The 10,015-nt window shown below is 37.1% G+C and overlaps 1 long non-coding RNA gene across 1 annotated transcript; it reads left to right on the top strand.

Moving 5' to 3' along the window:
- Positions 1 to 6,565: 6,565 nt before the first annotated feature.
- On the top strand, positions 6,566 to 9,144 carry LOC307168708. The gene is made up of 6 exons (XR_013822962.1): positions 6,566 to 7,096; positions 7,479 to 7,532; positions 7,709 to 7,765; positions 7,870 to 7,929; positions 8,012 to 8,109; positions 8,312 to 9,144. It is a non-coding gene; the product is annotated as an uncharacterized lncRNA (long non-coding RNA).
- Positions 9,145 to 10,015: the final 871 nt, after the last annotated feature.

The following is a 10,015-nucleotide window of genomic DNA, read 5'->3' on the forward strand; positions in this document are numbered from 1 at the left end:
GTATCAAAAGGTTTAGTAGTAGTTAAGACCACCTATAGTGCAACTGTATGTAAACACAACACAAGATGTTTGGCTGAATGTCTTCCTGTCAATGAAATTGGATGATTAAGGGACAATAAATGAATAAATGTTGTGTTTAAGTGTTGTGATGTTATGTCATGTGACACACAAGGACCAATGAGGACTGATGTTTTTGACAAATTTCTTAATTTTTACATCATTGCTTGAAATTTTGGTTGGATTCGAGAGTTAATGAAAGCTAAAATTAGCTATTATGAAAGTGTCACTTCTGAACACTTGTATGTTGCATATATTCATTTCAAATTTTTATGTCCTGGTTTTTTTATGTCCTGTGTTTTTGTTTGTTTGTTTGTTTGTTTTGCAAATGTAAAATTACACGAGGGCGAATAAATGATGACAAAATTTTACGTTTTGAGTGAAGTCAAATGGATGAAATTGATGATGCATTCATTGTGTTTATTTGTCCTTTTTGGAGCTTGCCAGTAAGGCTGTTATGATTTTCACTGAATAATTATAATAGCTAAAAGAATTCGCAGTAGAGATATTAGTGCAATACCTATTGAAATTTTGAAAAAAAATATTAAACAAATAACAATGCTATCAGTCAAATTAATCTTTATTTAGTTTTTTTGCTCTCATTTTTGGCCAATAAATTACACAAGAAGTATGTGCATATGGAGAGAGAGGTTTTCAAACACCCTGTCTTTTTTATGGAATCCCAAAAAACTTTTTTTGGATACAGGTAGAGTGTGGAACATCCCCACCTGAGGTTCCCCCTCCTAACCGACAGAGGGCTCCCTCTCCCATATACTGAACTCTATCCTCTGGTTTCTACTTCCTATTTAAGGAGCCTGATTTCCTTTGTTCATTGTGAAGTATTGTTTGCCATGTCTGAAATTCTGAGTGGTTTCCCATTATTGTTTCTTGCCTTGATTTTGGATTATCTGCCTTGTTATAGCCTACCGTTTACTCTCTTGGATTTGATAGCCTGTTTGGACCGTTTTCTTGGTTTTTGAACCTGGAATTTATTGCCTGGCCCACGGTTGTTTGATTCACCCCTTTGCTTCTAATAAATCTCTGCATATGGATCCCTCTGCTCTCCCTGCTGAGTCTGCTATGTTACAGTGTCTCTCTTTCGTCCGGCATGGTTTTGTGCAGCAATAGTAGCTACTCGCTGAGTTTCCATTGTCTTATTCTTATTTTTATTTAATTACAGGTGACAACCAGCGTTATGGTGCAATATGGTGAAGTATTAACATGATATCAATATTTCATTTTTTAAATGTCACTGTTATCGGCAATACTTGCGTTACCCCTGCTTGCTACAGGCCTAAATCACCATCTGCCTTTTTTATGGAAAAGAGCACCCTAACATCTCTATTTGTGCTGCACAGACAATAATGGGGTTGAATGATGTGACAATGAATTAATGACAACATATTCAGTGTCTCTTTAACTACTTATCTTTGATGATTTGTCATTATACCAATGAAAAGGAGTATACTGTTACTTTGAGCCCCAATGTACAAAGATGATGTTGTAAATTCATTTCCCCCACTTTAAAGTACAACAAATCCCATTCAAGCCGACAAGATCACAAGGTGGGTACAAAAGAAGAACTGTTAAAAATCTTCCCTGAGGGCATTGACGTCAAAGTCTCTGTGTCTGTAACTCAACCCTAAAATGTGTAGCGTGTTAATAGTGTTTTAAGCAGGTGGCAACCCAATGTCATTTCCTGAGGGGGTGAGTAGAGCCTTGTGTCATCTCCTCCACCGGTGCCTTTATGAGCCCTCATGTTCTTTTGAGACTTGCTTTACTGTTTTTATGTTTGAAGTCCCAGAGATGCCACCGGTGTGTGTGTAAAAATAACAATACTTTAAAACGAATCTCTTATTTTTCCCTTTAAAATCTTTTAATATGTCCTTCTGACACAAGCAAAACCCAGTAGGCCAATATTATTGGAGATTTTACCATCCGTTGTATCACAATACTTTTACTATGTATCATAAAACAACTATGTCATCTCTGAGACGCCAACTTGGCCCTCAGCTGTAGTGGCTTGGTCCTTGTGAGAGGAGGTGTGAATGGCCCAGAGCGTGGAGATGCGTGAGCGGAGCTCAGCGACAGCGAATGCAGCTGTGTTGTGTTGCGAGGAGTTGATGGAGGCTGTGGTGGCTCTCCTTTAACAGATTACAGCAGCTCTGTGTCACGGGGAAAGAGAGGCAAGGTCTGCAGACCATCCATCACCGGCCCTGTCTATATCCAGCCTTAGTCTGGCTAAGTCGTGTGATAAAGGTGCATGTCAGCTCCCCTCTGCTGCTCAACTGCATCCAATCCCTGCTGAAATCCACACTGGGTTCCTGGCTGGTGCACAAATCCACGCTGTTCAGCTCCACCTGCGGCCAACTTCATATACAGTGGAGAGACTATCCAGGTTTGACTTTCTGCTCTTTCTTTCTCTCTTACTTTTTCTCTGCTTCTTGTAATTTTTCTCCTGAAGGATTAAAACCCCAACTGTGAGGAAACATCCAGCAGTATTTTCCGTGCATATGACAGGGCTCGCTGCTAGTTGCAAAAGGGCAATTATATAGGCCCGACCTTATTGTGTGGCAAATCCTCTATCAGCTTGCACGCTCAGGGGAATCTCAAATTAATCCTGTCTGAAAGAGTGAAAGCCCAATCTTGTGTCTCTCTCATGTCATTAATACCAGTACAGTATGTGCTCACTTCATTCAGATTAACTGTCTGAATCCTGCATCTTGCTTGTTTGTTGGTTCTGCAGCATCTAAAGGTCCCTAGTCATCTCCATCACAAGCCTATTTTTAGTTGCTTTTGAGTAGCAATGTGTGGGTTGTCTCCCTATTGAGTCACTGCACATGTAGTCATTTATTTTTTGCTGGAACAATGCACAAAACATCAATCGCAAACAATAGGCAGCACAGTGTTGTTTAGAGATCTATTGCTGCCATCCACAGTTCTCGTATCTCTGATATAAATACCAAATTCTTCAGCCAAAGAATCATTTTACTCTCCCTCTTGTCATTCCAAACCAGAATTACCAAACCAATCTCACAGGAAAACAAAACTATTTACATATTCGTTCCAATTTGCTCAATGTGAATTGTACAAAAACTGGCGATTTTAAGAAAAAAGGAAGCATTAAGGTCCACCCCTAACCCCACAACGCTGTCTTTCAGTGAAATGACAGACTTTTCTCTGGTGACAATCATTTCATCAACTTAAACCTGCCCCTTGCTTACTATTGACTGCCAGTTCACATTAGGATCATCATAATCATAAAGATACTGTGAAGTACACTGATGACCAGTCACAAATGAAGCGAAATTGTTGATCATCTCCTAACAAGGCCACATATTAAGGTGTGGGTAGAATAGATGCTAAGCAAACAATCAGCTCTCTTAATCAATGTATTGGATGCAGGAGAAATGTGCAGGAATAAAGATCTGAGTGACTTTGACAAGGACCCAATTGTTATGGCAAGGTGACTGGAACAGAGTATCTCTGAAACAGCAAGGCTTGTGGGTCGATCCCGATCAGCAGTGGTTAGAATTTACCAACAGTGGCCTGAGGATGGACAAACCTCAAACTGGTGACAGGGTGTTGGGCGCTCAAGGTTCATCGATGAAATGAAGGCTATCCCGTCTGAGCCAATGGTTGCACAAGTCACTCAAAATTGTATTGATGGTTATGGGATGAATGTGTCACAACACACAGTCACCGTGATTTTTTCAAGCAAGACATGTTCCTGGATAAACATGATTTTGTTCACAGGACAACTTCAGGGGTCTTGTAGAGTACATGCCTCAGTGGGTCGGCACTGTTTTGGCAGCACGCAGAGGACATACAGCAAATTGGTCATAATGTTTTGGCATATCAAGCACCTCACTGGTTGTAGTTTGGATACATGCTAGCCAATGGCGCTGCTTGCTGTTCTGTCATTATTAGTCTCTATTGTGCACCACTCTCTGGGTGATCTGGCTCTCCAAGTCATTTTTTTTTTTTTTTTCCTGATTCTCATACCAAGACATCCGAATGTGGCCTCCACGTGCTTGACATTCAAATAATGCATAGGAACAAGTAATTTTCACCACCACGGGCGCAATACAGTATTTTGTTTGAAAAGATCATTACCTTTTCTCACAGCTTCCTTTCCTGCTCTGTCTGTGCAATCTGAATGCACAAAACCTTTCCCATCTGAATCCATACCTAATAGGAATATGTAATACATTTCACACCTTTGATCATCTGAAATTGGGGAGATATAGTATCTATCCAGTGCCATCAAACAGTGCAGCACTCTTATCTTAAAAAGTCCAACAGAGCTGAAAAGAAGCTTTTCATGTCTTTTTTTTTTCCCCTTCCATACTCGATGTGCAGATGCTGCTTTAGTGCTGAAGGTCAAAAAGTAACATAAGGGCAGTTAAAGATTTTTGACATTACATGTAATTGCTGCACAGGCTCTGCTTGAACGTCTGCTGACCTCATTTGCAATTAATGATCATTTGCGGCAAGAAATGTATGCGTGTCTGTGTTAGGTTCGTAAATCTGCGCTTTTTAATGAAGCAAATATTGATTCAGATATTTTATGATGCAGTAATTCATTTCCATTAACGAAAAACAGTAGTTTAAGGCTTTGGATTTTGAATTATTTTGCATATTTAGCCAGACTGTGTTTTGAGTAGGCCTGCTGTGTTCAATCGAGAACTTCTTGACTGTTGATGAGGCATGTTCTTTAGCTATGCAGGCGTGTTGTATGTTAGGATATCTTTTTATATTACACATCTGCCATGTTGGCACTGCAATTCATTTAATGAATTTTGTTGGGGGTACCTATATGTATGACACATTTTAGCCTGGTCTTATTGTTTATAATTACTAGGTATACGTAACATTTACAGATACAAAAATATACTTTTCAATCAATCAATCAATCATTTATTCATAGAGCACGTTTAAGACACAACCGAAGTTGACCAAAGTGCTTTACAAGGAATAAAAGAAACACAAAAATAAAACCAATATACATACATAAATACCAGACAAGCCAAAAAGCACTCAATAAAATAAAAGAGAAATCCAGGAAGAAAAACTATAGAGTGTTAAAGGCCAAGGTGAATAAATAAGTCTTAAGATGAGATTTAAAAGTACAGATAGATGGGCATGCCTAATAGAAGGAGGAAGGCTATTCCACAGCTTCGGCCCAGCAGCGGCAAAAGCGCGATCACCATGTTTTACTTTAGGAACTGTGAGAAGGCCAGGGTCACAGGATCTCAGGTTTCTATATGGAGCGTACGGAATCAAAAGATCCGTTAAGTATTGAGGTGCCAAATTATTCAGGGTTTTGTAGACAAATAATACAATTTTAAACTCAATCCTAAACTTTACCGGAAGCCAGTGCAGAGACATTAAAATAGGTGTTATGTGGTCGTACTTTCGCTTCCCTTCAAGTAGTCTAGCGGCTGCGTTTTGAACCAACTGCAGACGAGAGATGGAAGCCTGAGAAATGCCATAATAAAGAGAATTACAGTAATCAAGCCTAGATGTAACAAATGCATGAATAGCTGTTTCCAAATTACTCCTTGATAAAATGGGCTTCACTTTACTAAGAAGGCGAAGTTGGTAAAAGCATGACTTGACAACAGCTGAAATTTGCTTGTCAAACTTTAAACTGGAGTCAAATAGGAAGCCCAGATTCCTGGCACACTTTATGTTATATGGGGTGAGAAAGCCAAGATCAAAATCAAAAACACAGTTTTCCTTGGGGCCGAAAATAATAAACTCAGATTTGTTTTCATTTAAGTTTAAAAAATAGCTTGAAAGCCATGACTTAAGTTCGTTAAGGCAATCTAACAGCGGCTGAAGAGTATATTTATTATTGAGTTGCAAGGGAAGGTAAAGCTAGGTATCGTCGGCATATAAATGAAAAGAGACACCATGTTTTTTTGTTTTTTTTAATAGCGGCCAGGGGGAGCAAATACAGAGAAAATAACACAGGCCCAAGGATAGATCCCTGAGGAACACCACAACCAAGGGGTTTGTTAGTGGATGAGTATTGTCCCAAGTGAACATTAAAACATCTATCTGACAAGTAAGAGTGAAACCACTTTAAAACAGAGCCACGAAGTCCTACACAAGACTCCAGGCGTGACAGAAGGATGTTGTGGTCGACTAAGTCAAAAGCAGCTCTTAGATGCTTTTAGGCAGACGTTGTGTGCTTTAGGCAGTTTTCTGCGTTTAGGCAGACGTTGAAATGTTCAAAATGATATGCCATAGAAACATTAACTATTTATGAACCTTTTATATCATAACTATATATATATATATATATATATATATATATATATATATATATATATATATATATATATTTTTTTTTTTTTTTTTTTTTTTTTACATTTTCATTGTTTTTATATATATATTTGATACTCTTTAACCTTGACATCAAACTCATACATAACCACTTTTCCACAATATAAAAAATAAATAAAAAATAGGCAGAAAAATGTACACTGTTAGACTTTTCTGTAATTTCTACAGTTATTTACTTTAAATCCCCCAGTATTATACTGCTATTTCTCTTTACAGTAAATAACTGTGATTCCCATTGCATCATGGGGATTTTCTGTGACGTCTAACACCACATACAGAGACTTACTGTATTTTTTAAATTTGCTGTATACTACTGTATTTGACGTAACTGCCTCTCTGGCTGGCACCATTCCACCGTGCTTTTTATTTCCTAATTGTTGCCTTACACCGCGTGTCTACAACGCTATAATAGCCAGAGGCTGTCTATATTGGACACATTGAAGCGACCGGACCTTTAAATGCAAACCTGTTTGTCCCTTGTCAGAAATAGCGCGAGTGCTTGGACTCGTATCGGACTACGTCAGAAATATAACGGCCGCGGCGCATCACTGTCTGGGATTTGTCGTGTCGCGTCAGAGCATCCAGTGTAGGTAATGGGGTCTGTGTTTTGTTGGATCGCGACGTTCGTGTCTGGCCCGGGGAAGAGACGGAATTCACTTCACCGAGAGAGAGATCAGCAAGCAAGGTAAAAAACAAAACAAACAAAAAAACAACCTTCTGTGTGTGTTGACAGGATTGTGCCCAGTTTAACCTTTGTTATAACGTTAACGTTAGCCTAACGTTACTCGTCGTCAACATGGCGGTAACGAACTTTACCATGGTAAACTGAGCTAACGTTTCATTTTACACACTTTGTTAGATTGAATTGTCGAGTTAAAATATGCCAACGAGCAACGCGTTTACATAAACAATAAATGTGAATAAACTAATGTGAAATTCTGTTTATAGCCTAATGTTGGCCTACTGATGAGAACCTTTATAGTTTTAGCATTATTTTTCAAACTATATCATATTATAGTTTTTTTTTTAATGGAATTTAATATATACTTCCATTTTTGTGTTTAAAGGCAACTGCAACAAAGCGCCAATTCGCGCCAGTGACTTCTAGCAAGATTCCGGAGGTAAAGCAGCCCATTTGTGATATATTTTGAGATGTTTGCTGAAATGATTAGCATACGCTATGTGAAAATTGCTTTGAGCCACTGGTGCAGACTAGGTAGCTTACAATATCTTATAAAATCTCTAAACTTTATATCAAATAAGTGACCTTTGCATTATGTCTAACTTTATTACACAGCAAATGAACCAATCAGAAGATGGACCATTGTCTTTGTTCAGTCTCACCAGATTAAATGTAGGTAAGCACTGCAGTAAAACTCTCACTAATTCATTCATACCAAATCTAGCATTCTAAACAACTTAAGTTTATATTTTTGCATTATTTTGATATTTTATTAGCCAGAAGACTCTACCATTGCAGTCCCACCTGACTAGGAAGGTCCTAATATCAGCGCACAGGTGGGTTAACTACTGTAGGAAGGAGAAGATCATCACACAGTGATTTCTTGCATGTATCTTACTGTGTATTTGTCTCAAACAGGTACTCCTTCACTGCAGACAAGCTGAAATGGGCTAAAATCATCGATTTCAGTCGTTCTTTCTATGGATCTCAGCATTTTTGGCCAGAATTTAGGATTTGTAAGTATTAAAATTTAATCTGGCATAATTTAATTTAGTTCTTTTGTATGCTATTTATTGACAAAAGCTGTTTACAAATATATATTCTGAAGTTTTTGTGAAAATAATAATAAAAATTAACAAAAAAGGAGGTTAAAAATAATGTGACACTAATATTCTCTCTCTCTCTCTCTCTCTCTCTCTCTCTCTCTCTCTCATATAGTTTTGGAACCGGGATCTCCTCTGAAGGACTGAGTACATTTGTGTTTGTGGACACGCACACAGACCAGGGAACATTCTGATGTTGTCAATCAAGTTCTGAACAGGAACCAATCTTTGGAGAAGTTCATTTATTCACAAAGGTGGACAAAAACATTGTGTTGGCTTTTTAAAGATTATTTTGATGATGATTTTTACTCCTATGCTGTAGAAAAGATGGAGTAGACAGTCAGACATTGATATAATAATAAGAAATGTTTCTTGAGCACCAAAAAGACTTCTTTCAAAAACATTAAGACACTTAAATACTTCTTTTGGCCACCAGTGTACATGAATCCAACACATTTTTGGAAATAAGTGAAATTATTTTGAAGGTGGGGTTATGTGTCATGTATTGTGAAAAGAACTGTGTTTTGTCCTGTTTTGGACATTTCCTTTTTGAATGCTTAAATTTATTTATATTCTGCAGTTTTATGAATGTAATGATTGATATTTCATTATAATACTTGTATAAGCTAAACAACCAATGACTCTACATTCATTTAGTCAAATGCTAATGTTTTGTTTATGGTTTTATGTATGTTTTCAAAAATGTTTGCAGTGAAGGACAGCACATAATGTGTTAATTTAACACGTTTACACATCTTTGTGCTAACCTCTCTGACATATTTACTTTGTTAAAATCATTAACACAATGAATGAGTTAAAATTAACACAAAAAAAATGTTGTCTCTAAACTCATTAATGTGTAAAAATTTCACACATCATTTCCAGCATTGGCATGTTTATTTTGTGATATATACGAAATGTTTTAAATAAAAAAATGGTATTTTGTGATAACTTTGTCTAATTGGTTTGTATGAAAGTAGTACTTATGTAGGATAAAAATAAAATTAATCATATATCAAAATTATAAAATCTAATTTATATTTAGTACAAATAAAAATAATTACAGTAGTGTACTGATTAGCTTAGTTTTTACAGTAATGCACTGTACTGATTAGCTTAGTTTTTACAGTAATGCACTGTATTTACACAAAACTGAAATACGGTTTGGTACTGTAACTCTTAATTACAGTAACTTACTGGCAACAGTGTTGCCAGTAAGTTACTGTAAAAAACCCTTGAAAAGTCTAACAGTGTAAATTATAGAGATATTCCTCTCCTATCTCTAAAGCTAACACACGCACACACACACACACACACACACACACACACACACGTTGGGTATTCATGTTTTATGGGGACTTTTATAATGTTTTTTATACTTTACAAAACTGACAAAATGTAGCAGAAGGCCAGTTTTGATCACAACAATTTATTTCAAGAATTGGAAGAATCAGTACCAAAGTATTCCAAATGAGGACTTCATTGTTGAAAATCATGTCTCGATCCTCTCAGTGAAGGCATGCATATCTCATTCAAGATGATCACCTGAAACACAGCATGTCGCAATCAGTGACAAGGCAGACGATTAAATATCACTGCTGTAAAAGCTTTGTCTGTAAGCTTCCTGTGGCTGCAAATTTTGAATTTGTGTTTAGTGTGGGATTTGACATTCATGGTCACTACTGAGGATGGAGATGAAAATTGTTGAATAAAAGGCTTGAATTTGGTTCTGTTCCTCGTACAAGATTCACTCAAGATTCGGATTACAGTGCAAGAAGAAAATTGATGCATTTATTATCATTTTATGTTACAGTATGTT

This window comes from Squalius cephalus (assembly GCF_949319135.1).
Source record: "Squalius cephalus genome assembly, chromosome: 1".
NCBI lineage: Eukaryota > Metazoa > Chordata > Actinopteri > Cypriniformes > Leuciscidae > Squalius > Squalius cephalus.